General features: G+C 36.4%; 1 protein-coding gene and 1 long non-coding RNA gene across 6 annotated transcripts in view; one reads left to right on the top strand and one right to left on the bottom strand.

Moving 5' to 3' along the window:
* Positions 1-18847, top strand: part of ZNF385B (zinc finger protein 385B) — a 417130-nt gene that overhangs the window by 186054 nt on the left and 212229 nt on the right. The window lies entirely within an intron of this gene.
* Positions 16703-18335, bottom strand: LOC116269170. Its single transcript, XR_004176582.1, has 3 exons — positions 18256-18335; positions 17175-17273; positions 16703-16787 (listed from the first exon to the last, which is right to left on the bottom strand). It is a non-coding gene; the product is annotated as an uncharacterized LOC116269170 (long non-coding RNA).

Raw genomic sequence — 18847 nt, 5'->3', positions numbered from 1 at the left:
GTGTAACCTTGGGTAAGTTACCTAGAGTCTCTGGGCTTCAGTTTCCTCATGTTTTAAATTAGAATAATCATAATATATTAATACAGATAGAACTTTTTTATTATAATTTAAGTTCTAGGGTACATGTGCACAATGTGCAGGTTTGTTACATATGTATACATGTGCCATGTTGGTGTGCTGCACGCATTAACTTGTCATTTACATAAGATATATCTCCTACTGCTATCCCTCCCCCCTCCCCACTCCCCACAATAGGCCCAGGTGTGTGATGTTCCGCTTCCTGTGTCCAAGTGATCTCATTGTTCAATTCCCACCTATGAGTGAGAACATGCGGTGTTTGGTTTTCTGTTCTTGGGATAGTTTGCTGAGAATGATGGTTTCCAGCTGCATCCATGTGCCTACAAAGGACATTAACTCATCCTTTTTATGGCTGCATAGTATTCCATAGTGTATATGTGCCACATTTTCTTAATCCAGTCTGTCACTGATGGACATTTGGGTTGATTCCAAGTCTTTGCTATTGTGAATAGTGCCGCAATAAACATACATGTGCATGTGTCTTTAGAGCAGCATGATTTATCATCCTTTGGGCATATACCCAGTAATGGGATGGCTGGGTCAAATGGTATTTCTAGTTCTAGATCCTTGAGGGATCGCCATACTGTTTTCCACAATGGTTGAACTAGTTTACAGTCCCACCAACAGTGTAAAAGTGTTCCTATTTCTCCACATCCTCTCCAGCACCTGTTGTTTCCTGACTTTTTAATGATTGCCATTCTAACTGGTGTGAGATGGTATCTCATTTTGGTTTTGATTTGCATTTCTCTGATGGCGAGTGATGATGAGCATTTTTCCATGTGTCTGTTGGCTGTATAAATGTCTTCTTTTAAGAAGTGTCTGTTCATATCCTTTGCCCACTTTTTGATGGGGTTGTTTGTTTTTTTCTTGTAGATTTGTTTGAGTTCTTTGTAGGTTCTGGATATTAGCCCTTTGTCAGATGAGTAGATTGCAAAAATTTTCTCCCATTCTGTAGGTTGCCTGTTCACTCTGATGGTAGTTTCTTTTGCTGTGCAGAAGCTCATTAATTAGATCCCATTTGTCAATTTTGGCTTTTGTTGTCATTGCTTTTGCTGTTTTAGACATGAAGTCCTTGCCCATGCCTATGTCCTGAATGGTATTACCCAGGTTTTCTTCTAGGGTTTTTATGGTTTTAGGTCTAACATTTAAGTCTCTAATCCATCTTGAATTAATTTTCATATAAGGAGTAAGGAAAGGATCCAGTTTCAGCTTTCTACTTATGGCTAGCCAATTTTCCCAGCACGATTTATTAAATAGGGAATCCTTTCCCCATTTCTTGTTTTTCTCAAGTTTGTCAAAGATCAGATGGCTGTAGATGTGTGGTATTATTTCTGAGGGCTTGGTTCTGTTCCATTGGTCTATATCTCTGTTTTGGTACCAGTACCATGCTGTTTTGGTTACTGTAGCCTTGTAGTATAGTTTGAAGTCAGGTAGCGTGATACCTCTAGCTTTGTTCTTGTGGCTTAGGAATGTCTTGGAAATGCGGGTTCTTTTTTGGTTCCGTATGAACTTTAAAGCAGTTTTTTCCAATTCTGTGAAGAAAGCCATTGGTAGCTTAATGGGGATGGCATTGAATCTATAAATTACCTTGGGCAGTATGGCCATTTTCACAATATTGATTCTTCCTATCCATGAGCATGGTATGTTCTTCCTTTTGTTTGTGTCCTCTTTTATTTCACTGAGCAGTGGTTTGTAGTTCTCCTTGAAGAGGTCCTTCAGATCCCTTGTAAGTTGGATTCCTAGGTATTTTATTCTCTTTGAAGCAATTGTGAATGGGAGTTCATTCATGATTTGGCTCTCTGTTTGTCTGTTATTGGTGTATTAGAATGCTTATGATTTTTGCACATTGATTTTGTATCCTGAGACTTTGCTGAAGTTGCTTATCAGCTTAAGGATATTTTGGGGTGAGGCAATGGGGTTTTCTAAATATACAATCATGTTATCTGCAAACAGGGACAGTTTGACTTCTTCTTTTCCTAATTGAATACCCTTTATTTCTTTCTCTTGCCTGATTGCCCTAGCCAGAACTTCCAACACTATGTTGAATAGCAGTGGTGAGAGAGGGCATCCTTGTCTTGTGCCAGTTTTCAAAGGGAATGCTTCCAGTTTTTGCCCATTCAGTATGATATTGGCTGTGGGTTTGTCATAAATAGCTCTTATTATTTTGAGATACGTTCCACCAACACCGAATTTATTGAGAGTTTTTAGCATGAAGGGTTGTTGAATTTGGTCAAAGGCCTTTTCTGCATCTATTGAGATAATCACGTGGTTTTTGTCTTTGGTTCTGTGTATATGCTGGATTACGTTTATTGATTTGCATATATTGAACCAGCCTTGCATCCCAGGGATGAAGCAAACTTAATCATGGTGGATAAGCTTTTTGATGTGCTGCTGGATTCGGTTTGCCAGTATTTTATTGAGGATTTTTGCATCGAAGTTCATCAGGTATATTGGTCTAAAATTATCTTTTTTTGTTGTGTCTCTGCCAGGCTTTGGTATCAGGATGATGTTGGCTTCGTAAAATGAGTTTAGGGAGGATTCCCTCTTTTTCTATTGATTGGAATAGTTTCAGAAGTAATGGTACCAACTCCTCCTTGTACCTCTGGTAGAATTCGACTGTGAATCCGTCTGATCCTGGATTTTTTTTGGTTAGTAGGCTATTAATTATTGCTTCAATTTCAGAGCCTGCTATTTGTCTATTCAGGGATTCAACTTCTTCCTGGTTTAGTCTTAGGAGAGTGTATGTGTCCAGTAATTTATCTATTTCTTCTATGTTTTCTAGTTTATTTGTGTTAGAGGTGTTTATAGTATTCTCTGATGGTAGTTTGTATTTCTGTGGGGTTGGTGGTGATATCCCCTTTATCATTTTTTATTGCGTCTATTTGATTCTTCTCTCTTTTCTTCTTTATTAGTCTTGCTAGCGGTCTATCAATTTTGTTGATCTTTTGGAAAAAACAGCTCCTGGATTCATTGATTTTTTTGAATGGTTTTTTGTGTCCCTATCTCCTTCAGTTCCGTGCTGATCTTAGTTATTTCTTGCCTTCTGCTAGCTTTTGAATGTGTTTGCTCTTGCTTCTCTAGTTCTTTTAATTGTGATGTTAGGGTGTCAATTTTAGATCTTTCCTGCTTTCTCTTGTGGGCATTTAGTGCTATAAATTTCCCTCTACACACTGCTTTAAATGTGTCCCAGAGATTCTGCTATGTTGTATCGTTGTTCTCATTGGTTTCAAAGAACATCTTTATTTCTGCCTTCATTTCGTTATGTACCCAGTAGTCATTCAGGAGCAGGTTGTTCAGTTTCCATTTAGTCGAGTGGTTTTGATTGATTTCTTAGTCCTGAGTTCTAGTTTGATTGCACTGTGGTCTGAGAGACAGTTTGTTAAAATTTCTGTTCTTTTACATTTGCTGAGGAGTGCTTTACTTCCAACTATGTGATCAATTTTGGAATAAGTGTGATGTGGCGCTGAGAAGAATGTATATTCTGTTGATTTGGGGTGGAGAGTTCTGTAGATGTCTATTAGGTCTGCTTGGTGTAGAGTTGAGTTCAATTCCTGGATATCCTTGTTAACTTTCTGTCTCGTTGATCTGTCTAATATTGACAGTGGGGTGTTAAAGTCTCCCATTATTATTGTATGGGAGTCTAAGCCTCTTTGTAAGTCTCTAAGGACTTGCTTTATGAATCTGGGTGCTCCTGTATTGGGTGCATATATATTTAGGATAGTTAGCTCTTCTTGTTGAATTGATCCCTTTACCATTATGTAATGGCCTTCTTTATCTCTTTTGATCTTTTTTGGTTTAAAGTCTGTTTTATCAGAGACTAGTATTGCAACCCCTGCCTTGTTTTGTTTTCCGTTTGCTTGGTAGATCTTCCTCCATCCCTTTATTTTGAGCTTATGTGTGTCTCTGCATGTGAGATGGGTCTCCTGAATACAGCAAACTGATGGATCTTTACTCTTTATCCAATTTGCCAGTCTGTGTCTTTTAATTGGACCATTCAGTCCATTTACATTTAAGGTTTATATCGTTATGTGTGAACTTGACCTGTCATTATGATATTAACTGGTTATTTTGCTCGTTAGTTGATGCAGTTTCTTCCTAGCATCGATGGTCTTTACATTTTGGCATGTTTTTGCAGTGGCTGGTACTGGTTGTTCCTTTCCATGTCTAGTGCTTCCTTCAGGATCTCTTGTAGGGCAGGCCTGGTGGTGACAAAATCTCTTAGCATTTGCTTGTCTGTAAAGAATTTTATTTCTCCTTCACTTATGAAACTTAGTTTGGCTGGATATGAAATTCTGGGTTTAAAATTCTTTTCTTTAAGAATGTTGAATATTGGCCCCCACTCTCTTCTGGCTTGTAGAGTTTCCTCCGAGATATCTGCTGTTAGTCTGATGGGCTTCCCTTTGTGGGTAACCTGACCTTTCTCTCTGGCTGCCCTTAACATTATTTCCTTCATATCAACTTTGGTGAACCTGACAATTATGTGTCTTGGAGTTGCTCTTCTCAAGGAGTATCTTTGTGGCGTTCTCTGTATTTCCTGAATTTGAATGTTGGCCTGCCTTGCTAGGTTGGGGAAATTCCCCTGGATAATATCCTGCAGAGTGTTTTCCAGCTTGGTTCCATTCTCCCTGTCACTTTCAGGCACCCCAATCAGACGTAGATGTAGTCTTTTCACATAAACCCATACTTCTTGGAGGCTTTGTTCATTTCTTTTTACTCTTTTTTCTCTAAACTTCTCTTCTTGCTTCATTTCATTCATTTGATCTTCAATCATTGATACTCTTTCTTCCAGTTGTTCGAGTTGTTTACTGAAGCTTGTGCATTTGTCACATAGTTCTCGTGTCATGGTTTTCATCTCTGTCAGTTCATTTATGGACTTCTCTGCATTGGTTATTCTAGTTATCCATTCTTCCATTCTTTTTTCAAGGTTTTTAGTTTCTTTGCACTGGGTACATAGTTCCTCCTTTAGCTCTGAGAAGTTTGATCGACTGAAGCCTTCTTCTCTCAGCTTATCAAAGTCATTCTCCATCTAGCTTTGTTCCATTGCTGGCAATGAGCTGTGTTCCTTTGGAGGGGGAGATGTGCTCTGATTTTTTGAATTTCCAGCTTTTCTGCACTGCTTTTTCCCCATCTTTGTGGTTTTATCTGCCTTTGGTCTTTGATGATGGTGACGTACTGATGGGGTTTTGGTGCGGGTGTCCTTTCTGTGTCAGTTTTCCTTCTAACAGTCAGGACCCTCAGCTGCAGGTCTGTTGGAGTTTGCTTGAGGTTCATTCCAGACCCTGTTTGCCTGGGTATCAGCAGTGGAGGCTGCAGAAGATAGAATATTGCTGAACAGCAAGTGTTGCTGTCTCATTCTTGCTCTGGAAGCTTTGTCTCAGAGGTGTACCCAGCCGTGTGAGGTGTGAGGTGTCGGTCTGCACCTAGTGGGGGATGTCTCCCAGTTAGGCTACTCAGGGGTCAGGGACCCACTTAAGCAGGCAGTCTGTCCGTTCTCAGATCTCAACCTCCACGCTGTGAGAACCACTGCTTTCTTCAAAGCTGTCAGATAGGGACATTTACATCTGTAGAGGTTTCTGCTGTTTTTGTGTAGCTATGCCCTGTCCCCAGAGGGAGAGTCTACAGAGGCAGGCAGGCCTCCTTGAGCTGCGGTGGGCTCCACCCAGTTCAAGCTTCCTAGCGGCTTTGTTTACCTACTTAAGCCTCAGCAATGGCAGGCGCCCCTCCCCCAGCCTCGCTGCCACCTTGCAGTTAGATCTCAGACTGCTGTGCTGGCAATGAGGGAGGCTCCATGGGCATGGAACCCTCCAGGCCAGGCATGGGATATAATCTCCTGGTGTGCCATTTGCTAAGACCATTGGTAAAGCACAGTATTAGGGTGGGAGTTACCCAATTTTCCAGGTGTTGTGTATCTCAGTTTCCCTTGGCTAGGAAAAGGAATTCCGTTCCCCCTTGCGCTTCCCAGGTGAGTTGATGCCTCGCCCTGCTTCAGCTCTCGCTGGTTGGGCTGCACCCACTGACCAGCACTGACTGTCCAACATGCCCTAGTGAGATGAACCCAGTACCTCAGTTGAAATTGCAGAAATCACCCGTCTTCTGTGTCACTCACACTGGGAACTGGAGGTACTGTTCCTATTTGGCCATCTTGGGCGCCCCTCTTCAGATAGAACCTTTAAAGCATCTTCTGACCCTCAAGTATTTTTTGACAGTATTACAACTAAATATGCTCTCTTCATAGTTCTATGTTGTCTCCATGCCTTGTAACATACAGCCATTTACATACTTGAAGCTGTACCTTGATATTCTTTTTACTATAGTTTTTAAGTTTTCTTTCTGTTTTCTAGTCTTTAAATTATATCAATATTTCCCCTTTTAACTGCCCAAAATTGTTTATTTTCCTTTTAATTCGAAAACCCCAGACAGGGTAAAGCGCTTCAGATGGCTCCAAGGGAAAAATTAAGGTAACTATATGAGTATTACCAACAAATATTTTGAGGTTAAAAATGGAAAAGATTAATTCAGTACTGTAGTCTTCTGTTGCCCTCATAATTTTATATATAGAAGGTTGTAGAAATTATTAACTATCATCATGTCATTAATATTAATGCATATTAACCAGTACCCCAAACTGACTTATTGAGAGGGTGATCCTTCAGAGACTTAAGAGGGATTGAGTACCATCACTTGTGATTAACTTTTGCTGTTTTCTTATGGAGAAAACTAAGTCTAGATACATGAAAGGTCATTTTCTCTTGATTAGGATTTGTTTGGTTGCAAGCAATAGACAGACTCAGGCCAACTTAAGGAGGAGGAGGTCTGTTTTGAGAATACAACAGTGAATCCCAAGAAATCTAAGGTCAGTCATTGCAGCTGACTGGTACTTAAATACAACTGATATCAGTTACCTGGAAAACCATAGGGAATCATCTTTTCCCTCAGTCAGTCTATACCTCTCTTATGACATCTTGTCATCTCCTCACTCTATGTTGTATTCTCCTCTCTCTAGGGACTTTTCCTTGTTCCCCATAAACTCTGGCTTAAACATAGCTCCCAATGAAGCTGGTCAGAGCTTGGCACTTTCCAGCATTTCCTCCACTGTTCCACATCTTCCCAGTTCCTAAGGGATGGATTAGCACATTGTTTTGAACCAGGTCACCAGTCACATTGTCTCTGATTAGCTGCGCCTAAATCAGTGACCCACACCTGGTCCAGTCAGCCATGACTGAAATGGGATAGAGTCATGTACAAAAAGGGGTTAGATTAGGTAGAAGAGGCTGGGGGCTGGCAAGCACTGGACACATTTCTTGTATTCTGCCTTAATTACAAAATGGTGGAGGGGAGGGAGACTAAGTTTTTTCCAGCTAAAAGTTGCAGCACATGCATAATACATGATTTCTGCAGAATATTAGTGGCAAAAACTCAGACGTCTTCCTGATTTACTACTGTATTTCCAGACTTTTAAGCTCACTTGATACTATATGGCTATTTCTCTAAATTATTTGGTTGAATATAACCATATAATGACTAATGACTACTGAATTTTAATGTCAGTATTAAGATTGAGTTGGGGGAAAAATCCGCAGAAATAGAAAATCAATATCTCTGAATTTCAGAATCTTTCCTTTTTGGTGGGGGGGAGGGGTGAGCAGAGATGAAAAACTAAAATCTTTCCAATTGTTTTATGTCACCAAACCCAAAAAATGTTAGTTAATGTAAGAAATGTAGTGCAGATTTTATTATGCAAGTTGCTAATTTAAAGACACATAAAGATCTGGGAGTTTTCATCTTAATATGGACAAATGTGATAATCTTCAAAAAATAACCACGATAAAGGAATCTAGATAAAACAAAAAACAACAACAGCCACAGGTATTTTTATCAGATATCGGAGTCTGTTCATAAATTTTGTAGATTAGCCCTTTTGGTGAGAGAAATATGTGAACAAATGAAAAGAGCTCTGTGATCAGAATCAGGAAACATTAGTCTAACATAAGTTCCATGAGAGCAGGAGCTCCCGTAGCCTCAGCACTCATAGCAGGGCCTGGCCCAGAGTGGAAACTCAATAAAGATTAAAAGAATGAATAAATGTTTTTACGATTTTTCACTGAACCAGCTAAGTGACAAAAAACAAGATGATTTTCCTCTCTGGGTGTCAGTTTCTTCATTAATAAAATGAGATGGTTTTGGAGTCATTTTAAGAATTGAGATTCTATGATTATATGACATGTATTCAAAATGTTAAAACATCCGTTTGTTAAATCTTTTCTTAAAACTATATTCTCCATTTGAAAGCAAGTAATTCCCCTGAACGAAGCAATCCTTTATCTTTTCATTAGTAAGACGGTTTGGAATTTATATGTGTGAATTATCTTGGAAAACAGTGTATTACTGATAAAAATATTTTATAGCTAATTTAACAATGTTAAATTACAGGAGAGGAAGCTATTGCCATATGCCTCTCAGACGATATTTCAGTAGTTCTGACTTCAGCTAACTCAACTCTTATAAAATGCATGATTTTCAGTCTCATAGGCAAACATCTATTGTAACCAACTCTTGAAATAAAACAAAAGCCTGTGGTGATTTCCTTAATGAAATTTTTTTTAGATTTTATGTTAATAGGGAACAAATCTTAAAATCTTTTTGGATTTTCATCTCCCAATGTTAGATGTATCTTAACATTTTTGTTTGCAGAATATCATCTCACTACAAAATTGTCCGACTTGTAGAAAGTTTTATGGTCTCGTCCATCTCCCTCTGAATATATGCCATGGGCAAACTAGGAAAAAGACATTCCTCCCAGCTGGCAATCACTCACACGGGATAAACAGTTAGAGCATTTTGCTGCCCTAGGCAAACTCTGCCTGAGAGGACCAGCTGGCTTTGCATGGAAATAAGCAAGGTAGAGTGGTTGCACACTGAGCAGGTAGAGATTTTTTTTTAAGTGAAAAGAAAAAAAAAAAAAAAAAGATAGCACTTCTACTTTAACACTGTTGAAAAACTTGACATATCTGAGCATCTATTTTAGGAAAACCTACATTGCGTTACTTGAACGTCTGCTATCCAGTGTAGGAAAGGAGCTGGTGCTCTGTCTGGTGGCATCACTGATGACATAATAAAATTATGTTGATGTGTTCAGTTGTGCAAAGATGTGACTTGTTGGAACAATGTTAATTATACAGCATGATGTTGTCATGGAAATCTGATGACACTGATAGAGAATAAATAGTTTAATGAGGGCCAGGTTATAAAGGTTTCTGGGGAGCCGCAGATTCCAAGCATATAAATTATTGCCTTTGTCCAAGTTAAATGTCTGGGTAGAAATGGCAATGTCACTTTAGTGATTAAAAAGATTTAATGCCTCGAAAAAAGTCATGCATGTAAGGCAGTCTCTGAGCTGGATTCTCGCCATCACCTCTCTGAAAGCTTCTGATGCTCATCTATATGGATGCAGAGATGCAGATACTACAGGTGAAAAGATTAAGTCACTGAGGATTTGTGGGAATTGATAATTGTAGCTCACTATAAATATTATATTATTATCCTCATTTCCTTTATCTTGTTTATTTCACACCACTTCCTATACATTAGCATTGTAACAGTGATCAGTGTGAGCCTCCTGTGTGTCTTAGGTCCACGTGCTTGCACATGCCTAGCACCTTACTCCTGTGGAATCAGAGGATCAGTAGGGCCCAAAAGAAACCTGAGAACTTGTCTAGTTCTCAAGATTTACTTACTATAAGATTTTTAAATGGGATTATTTAAATTAGCTAATTCTGAATCCAGGTTTTTATAAACTGTGTAAAATATTTTTGATAGTCAAATGCTTCCCTATTTTATAATTTCCCTAAATTATAATTTAGTGGAAAAAAAATTAAAAACACAGAAAATGGTAAATAATAAACAAAAATCCTGCAATGTTGACATATTTTGGAGTACTTCCTTCCAAATATGTTTCTGTAAATGTGCACAAAAATTTACATCAATATATGATATGTATATTTTTACATAGTTAACTTCTATTGTATATCCAGTTCTACATTGTTTTCCCCACTTGTTACATAGTGCACATTTTCTTATATCACTTAATATATTTCATAGTATTTCATAATACAAGACACATCCAGTCTTCTGCTGTTGGACATTTAGGATGTCTCCATATGTTTGTGATTATACATAATGTAATGAACATTGTCACTCATACAACAATTTTTCTTTTTGTTCTTTATTTCTCTGTTCTGAATTCTCAAACTCAGAACTCATGTAACTCCCTCAATGTTCAATCTATTCAAATAAGCAGTAGCCTAGTTAATAGCAATTATCTGTATCTACAGAGCTGTACTTGTGAAAAACTGAAAAACTATTAGGCTACAATTTTTCCTCAGTTAAGCAGAATTTCACCAGAAATAATATTAGTTAATGCCTTGAGATGGTCTTAAGTGAAGCCTAAGTAGTAAAATGAATACAGTTGAACAATTTACACATATTTTAGACAGTAAATATGAAATATTAATGGATAATTAATTCAAGAACTTAATATTTAGCATGCAAGAAAAATGTGAAATATTGGTATGGTTTAAACAACATACTCTTAGATAATACTACCCTGAAGAGGGGAATAAAAGAAAAAGAAAATCCCCCGAGGAAAAAAAAAAGCCAAAGAGAAACAAACAGAACCACTTGCTTTTCTGGAAAAAAAAAAAATTTTTTTTGCTTAAAACTATTTATAATTCAAAAAAATACGAAATTTTACATTATCTGGAAATCATTACAGAAAAACTTAGTTTAACTCTCCTGCCTCAAATCTCTGGATTCTACAAGGAAGAAGCTTGGTGGGACCACTGGATCTGAAGATTTGTGACCCTGGACAATGTGCGTATGCTATCTTGGTCTCATTGGCTTAATCTGTACAATGTACAATGACTGTATGAGAACTGAATGTAAAGTCCCCGGAAGGATGCCTGATGCATAACTGGCACTTAGTTCCTTCTGTTCCTGCTTTTAAATGATAATGAGAGATTATTTCATGAGATACATTTTTTAAATAATTACTCTCTTTGATGAAAGACAGCAACTAAAACTGTGCTAGTAGATGAATGGTTATTTTTCCATAAAATCGTAAACCTGTAGAAAACTTGAGGGATGATTGACAATACACTAAACATAAATGAAGAATTAAAATTCAGTTAAGCAATTCTGGTGTCCCTACAGTACTCTGATATTTTTATGTGTAGCTAATTGGTCAAAAAATAATGAAAATAATAACTTAAATATGTATAGCAATTTATGGTTTCAAGTACCATCATATTGAGTTGGTTTGATCCTCACATAGTCAATATTACATAAGTTCATGCAAGGTGAGTAATTGGCCTTAGACAAAAACAACTAATTAATATTAAAGACAGAATTGAAAGATATCTTGTTATTTCTCTCTCAGTTAAGTCTTTTAACCATCAAGTAAGGAGAGAAGAGGAAAATCAAAACTAAAATGATGGAGTATCTAAAAGTTAATGGAAGGAAAAACTTACTAAAAACTGTGCTCCTCAATGATTTTTAGTATTTTAAAAAAACAAAAATTGAAAATAAATGAGCCATGTATGCATCATAAAAACTAGAAAAAGTTTATCAAAGTAAAAGAATTTGGAAGCAGACATTACTAAAGATAAAAAGCAAATATTAGTGGAATGGAAAAGAGAATAAATAAAAGCAAAGCAAGTATTTTAAAAAGCAGCTGATTCTTTTGGGGGGGATTCACTTAAATAGACATCCATGGCCAACATGATAAAGGAAGAATTAAGGAGAGTACAAATGGTAAACATCCCAGTTCCATCTAACCTTCCAAAAACAGATAATCCACTGCTATTCAGACTTCTTAGAGAAAGAGCCAGATGCTCAGTTCTCCAATTCCTTTTATGAAATTAGCATATACGTAATATCAAGCACCTGGTAAAGATGCTGTATTAGTTTGCTAAGGCTGTGATAATAAAGTACCACAGACTGAATGGCTTAAACAACAGAAATGTATTGTTTCAAAGTTCTAGAGGCAAGAAGTACCTCACTGCCCACAAAAAATCCAAAACCAAAACCAACCAAACAAACAAAAACGCGGCCCATCAACTATAACACAGACCTTTTAAAAAGCCCCTCTGGATCTGTTATTCACACTAGCCACTTATCTTTTTGATATTTCTATTCAGAAGGATTAGCAATTTCTTCTGCCTTCAGTTAGCTGCATTGCTGGGCCCGTGATAGGCAAACTTTTGTATATACTACAGCTTCCTCTACTTGTGGTTACCTTTCTCTGTCCTTTCATGCAATGGATTGCTACTTTGCAAGACAATCTGAAACTGCTATAAAATCTCCAATAATGAACATCTGCTTCACTAATAACAAATCTATATCCCACACCTGTTTATATGCTAGCTTAGTATTTAATGACTTTTATTATTAAAGCCAAATCACAGTGGTTTTTAAAAAGTGACTTTAATTCCAAATCATAGTACTTCTTTTTTTTAAGTGTAAGTTTTCAAAACCATTTTTAAATGGCAATTAAACTCAATGCATGATATATGACCCAAAAATGATGTCATTTATGTGATTCAAAAATGATATCACTCAACTGAGGAAATGATGTGAACAGCTGTGACACAAGTTCATGCACACACTGATATCGACCACCATAGTCGTGAATACTTCCTTGTGGGTAGTTATTATAAGATGCAAATTATTATGATTGCACACTGATTCAGAGCTGTGAAAATATGTTTGAAAAAGTCTTAGATTCTAAGTAATATGACAATAAAGCAATTTATAATGGATATTATCTCATCCTAGATGTTAGAGTAACCCAATAAGGTAGAGCAATGGTTCTCAAAGTGTGGTCCCAGGACAAGTAACATCAGCATCACCTGGTATATTAGGCAGGGTTCTTCAGAGTTACAGAATCAATAAGATATAAATGTAGATATCAGATATAGATATATGAGGGGGATTAAGGAAATTGGCTCACACAATTATGGAGGCTGAGAAGTCTACGATAGGCTGTCTGCAAGCTGGAGACCCAGGATAGTGGTGGTGTGGCTCAGTTCAAGCTCAAGGCTTCAGAACCAGGGAATATACATATATTTGATATTTCTATTGAATATGCAAGAGGCCTGCATTTCATAATGGCAAAAATAGTCCTTGGTCTCTTTTATAATTTTCATCCTTAGCCATTTCTCTTTCTTTGTTCGCTTTGCTCTAAATTGTCCTGTTTTCATAGTCCTTCCCCATTTTCCTTTTACCAACTTAGATTCATTTCCCTTTTACGGTTTTCTCAAACTTTCTCTCCCTCACTTTTCCTATTTTTAACTTTTTAACCTTGGTTTAACCAAAATGAAAGTAACTAGTCATGTTAACATTGAATCTCCAAATTAAGGACTAGAGAAATATAGAAATATGAACAAGTACCTATAAAACATCACTATTAGGACTCTGGGAAGCTAAACTGCTGTCCTCTGTCATTATAACAAGTAAAAGTATCTATTGGAGGATAATATAGAAACAATTGCTAAAATGTGCTAATATTTGGGCATGTCATTTTATTTTCTATTTTAGAAAACATAGTCTCAGAAATCACATTCATCTCATTGACTTTAGTGCTGGCTTGCATGCTGTGTATTCTTCTTTTGGGCCCAGACAAATTTTCTTTTTTAAAAATTGTTAATACACATGCCGTAGAAAAATAACGAAAGACAAGATGTTCCTTTGTTGAATGTTCACTGTAATATCCTTATTGCTTAAAAACGGTAAGGCTCGTTCTTCTCTCAGGAGAAGCCTATTTCAGAAATAATTATCTTTGTATTGGAGTCAAAAAAACAATCCATCATAAAACTGAAATATCATTGGAGGTTCAAGCTCATAGCACCAAATAATAAATGTATTTGCATTTTCTTATCATGGGTGAGTCATGTATGCATCATAAAAACTAGAAAAAGTTTATCAAAGTAAAAGAACTTGGAAGCAGACATTAATAAAGATAAAAAGCAAATAGTGGGATGGAAAACAGAAGAAATAAAAACAAAGCAAGTATTTTAAAACTACTTTGTGAATTGAGTAGAAAATTTTACTTTGGAATTTTAAAGAAACAGCATGATCAATTCAGAATTTACATCTCAAACTCCAGTGAAGTAACCTATTTTTCCATAATTTTTGTTGGCTCTGTAGGCTGAGGAGGTAACATCTTACTGACAGTCACTGTATTGTTTGTTAGTTTAAAACGAGGTACACAGTGAGTGAGTGGAGTCAGGCAGCAGACTTAGGATACAAGGAGGAGTTTGTGAAGGCTCACACTCAATCTGCAATAAAACCGGTGGCAGGTTAACGTACCTCTCAGCTCTGGATAGATTTGTTATACAGAAATTACAGACTGGCCAACCTAACTATTGCTAAGAAACATGCTTCTTGGTAAGTAGCATATTTTACAAATGTTGATTTGTTTTAAAATGATAGGAGATATACATATTTGGCTTTTGTTGTAATTTTCCAGAGTTATACAGATTTCATACAGTGCTGGGCAATGTTGTGATTAGTATTTGTCCTACTAGATTTTTAGGTGACAAGGTTTGGCAATTTAGAATAATCTTGGAAATGCGTGTATAAGTTAAAGAAGCAGTCATGATCAGTATTTGACCTGTATTTTTTAATTCCATTAAAATCAGCATAACATTTTTGGGTTTAATCAGTAGTTGTTAAAGACAATAGAGCCTTCATGATCTAAGTGTTAGCATGACTTCTTGTTTAAAAATATTTTGGACATCTATATATTGTTAAATGCGCTGATATATATTCTAAAAGGGACTGGTTCTGTGTGATTATCATGATACTTAAGATAAATGGAAATCCTTAGGTTGTCAGTTTTAAAATTAGTTTCAAGTAGTGGAACAATGAAAAGGTAAAATTTTAATATGCTGTATATTTTAGTAATATTCATAATTATATATTATACAGTATAAAATATTTTTAAATATAACATTTGCATGCATTAGTCTTAATAGAAATCTGACAAACCTTTCAAAGAAGATGATATAGGAAGCTTTCTCATTTTATAAAAGAGCATAATTAAATAAGAATTTCATTGGAAACTATATAAATGTTTTAAAAATGCTTCATTGATAAAATGCTTCTTTTACTATCAAGTTAATATTGTAAAATACTAGTGGAATTTTAGGGCTTGGATTATTTGTTTGGAAAACAAACATTTTCGTAAGAGAATCTGTTGGTAAGTGCACGCTGAGTTGAGGAATTTTCCAGTTGATAAAGGCTAAAAAGATATCTGAAATCTCCAGGAAATTTAGGTGAAAATATATTTTATTGCAATGATTATACTTTGAACAGTTGTGAACACTACCTCATGTGTGAGACAGTTTCAGTCTTTATTTTGGATGTATAAAGAATGCCACTATTTTGGCCAGGCATGGTGGCTCACGCCTGTAATCCCAGCACTTTAGGGGGCTGAGGCAGGCGGATCACCTGAGGTCAGGCGTTCAAGACCGGCCTGGCCAACATGGTGAAGCCCCATCTCTACTAAAATACAAAAATTAGCTGGCTGTGGTGGTATGTGCCTGTAATCCCAGCTACTCGGGAGGCTGAAGCGAGAGAATCACTTGAAGTGGGGAGGCGAAAGTTGTGGTGAGCCAAGATCGCGCCACTGCACTCCAGCCTGGGAAATGAGTGAAACTCCATCTCAAAAAAAAAAAAAAAATAAGAATGTAACTATTTTAAGCAATGTTTGATAACCTATTTGGGATATAGTAACCATAACTATATTAGTACCTTAAATGATACTTTTACTTTTCAGTGTATTTAAGTAATTTTAATATTAGGTCAATCTGCACAAAGAAAGTCTCTAATTGATTATGTATTTGCAGTTCAAGTTTTGCCTTAACTGCAAGCCCACTATTCTACTTGGTAACAGTACTATAAATAAAGAAGAGTACTGGTCTAGGAAATAGGAGACCCAGGTTTTCATTCTGGCTCCTCAAGACTGCTTCTAACCATTGGGTCACTTCCTGTGTAAAATGATTTCTTAAAGTTTTACTCTATTTTTGCAAATCCACTTCTGCCTTGTTGGCTTCCATTATCCTGTCATGTTGGCAACGCTGCATACCTGTGTAAAATGCATCGGATATTTTAAACAAGGGTAATCTTTTCACCTGGGAGCTCCCTTTAGGTCATAAGGTTCAGTGCCATTGGTGGGGAAATAAGTGATGTTGGTGATTTAGGAGAATGATCCCAGCCTCTGGAAAGAGCATCTACGCTTATGTGAAGTGGTCACCATTTTGTTTGTCATTTACCAAGGTCCTGACACATGCATGTTTCATGGTCTTCAAAGAAAATTCTGACCAATACCCACCTTGAAGATACATATTTTTTTAAAGGGATCCTGCAGTTGAATTCATCTGTGCAGTAGCTTCTCACATGCACAATCATAAAATAGTTTCATACCATATCCATGACCTCTTCATTTGCCCAAGATTTCCTGTATTTGACTGGAAATTTAAAGTTTGTGGTCTTGAGTTTTCCATCATTTCACTGTAGTGAGGTGGCAAAGCATGCGCTTGAGATGATGGGAGTTCAAAACCCTTCTCCTCCACTTCCAAGTGGTTTCACGAAAACTATTTGTCTTTTCTGCTCACTTTCTTTGTAAATAAGGGTACTAATATTAAAGATTGCTGTAACAATTAAATAGGTAATAATTATAAAGTGTCAAGTGTAATACTTTAACCAATAAATGGTAGACAATTATTGTTGTCTTACTAAATTATTTTATCAACTGTCTTATTAAATTATCAACTGTTTCTATTTGGATTCACAGCACTTTCTAGGATTGCTGAAACTATATGGGTTTTATGAAGTTATTTATGTCAATGTTCCAGTAAGATGAGTGAATTAGTTTCCTGTGTGAATTTAGAGTCAACCAGATCTAACTCTAAATTATAGTTTTGAGCTATAATTACTTCAATGGTTAAGACCATTTTGGCCTGGAGGAGTAAAAAGTTATATTTTGCAGTGCATGTGAAAGAAGTATTTGTGAATTCATTTCTGCCTTCTATTCATACCTTGGTTAAAATGAGCCACGGTTTTGAGCAGTTTCTTTGGAACATTACATAAACTTGCTTATTCTTGGCCACATAGCAGTTGGGAATACGCAAACAGGCCTGAAAGGAACCAAACAGCAAATTCTTTACAAGCAGGAAACCTAATATTTACACAATAATAGGGTGATGGCTGCTAAGGTGGCTTATGACTAAGTTTTCTTGTTCATCATGAATAGGAGCTAGCATCTTTTCTTCAAAGACTTGTGTTAATATGTTCCACGGGACTGAACTGAAGCACAATTGTGACACAGGCATTTCAACACCAGAGGATCTCTGCTCTTCCCCTCCCCTGCCCCAATACAGAGTGACCTCCCATTCTCCTCCATTCCCTTATCAAACTGGCTTTCTGAGCTTCTAGTTTACACCAAGATACAAATGGCTTGTTGTGGTTCATCAACATTTTCTATATATTTGCATTTTAACACACTGAAAAACTTTAAGCAAGAAATCTAAAGCTCCAAGCCCATACAATTGTAAGCAATAAGACTGGCTTGAAAGGTTTTGGAGAAACATAGAGGTATAATCTCTAAATCATACATATTCATTGCCCCCAAAGGGCAAAAAATTATTCTAAGGAGCAAAAACTTATTCTTTTTATGTATAAGCACAGATATACATGTGGTACATAGATATATGGCATATCTGTAGTATTAAAACTTCATGAGAGACAAGTATGAAAAACATGTCTAAGAAGGTCCCTTAGGAGAGCAACAATGATTACAAAGGTTGAGAAACATGGCTCTAGATGAGGGTGTCAAAGGACTCCATGAGCCTGCAGAGTATGAATTTTTGCTGAACTGTTTTTTAATGTTTTTGTAGGAAGGAACTGATGCCTGATTTAGCACTTATATTTGACACCAGTATTTATGTTCTAATACATCAAATATGATCACCTGCTGTGCCATTACCCTTTTTGGTTTTAATAGGAAATAAAGAGGAAAGACTTGAGGACAAGATATACTTAAATTTGAATAAAACTATACTTAAATTTGAATCCAGCTGTACCTCTTACTTGTTCTGTGACCCTTGGCAAATCACTTACCCTCTTTAAGCCTCAGTTTTCTTCTCTTTAGTTACTTGGGAATCAAAATGTCTACCTGATGGAATTCCAATATCATAAAGATTAATAAGAGTAATATACATAAAACTTTCTGTAAATTGCCTACTATGTAATAAATACATGCCCATTAGTAGCTATAATTTTATTTGTTGTATCTTTTTACATCAATTACTGGCTTAAAACTTATTATAGAAAAAGAAATCTCGATTTAGTAGATAAAGGTATTATCCGTGAAGGACAGAACTTCCTCTAAGACAAGTGTTAATCTATTCATAAAAAAGAAAGATAAACTTCTATTATTTCTTTAAACCAGTAACCAAACCTATTAACATAAAGTAAAAAACAGAATAAAATCCAAATTAGCATATCTAGACTAATATAATCTCTGTTAAATGTAGAGTAATTGTCTGGGCTGTTCTATTGAAATACATTTTCTTTAAATACTACATTGCACTGAGCTGTAAAGTAATTGTTTTATTCCCCTAGAACCATGACTCAGTGTTGCTTGGAATTCCCATCTGTTTGTGACATCACTTTTGCCTCGAATGTTATTCCCTTACTGGATAAACATATT

The sequence above is a fragment of the Papio anubis genome, chromosome 10 (assembly GCF_008728515.1).
Source record: "Papio anubis isolate 15944 chromosome 10, Panubis1.0, whole genome shotgun sequence".
In the NCBI taxonomy this organism is placed as follows: domain Eukaryota; kingdom Metazoa; phylum Chordata; class Mammalia; order Primates; family Cercopithecidae; genus Papio; species Papio anubis.
This window is presented reverse-complemented; position numbering and strand designations above follow the sequence as displayed.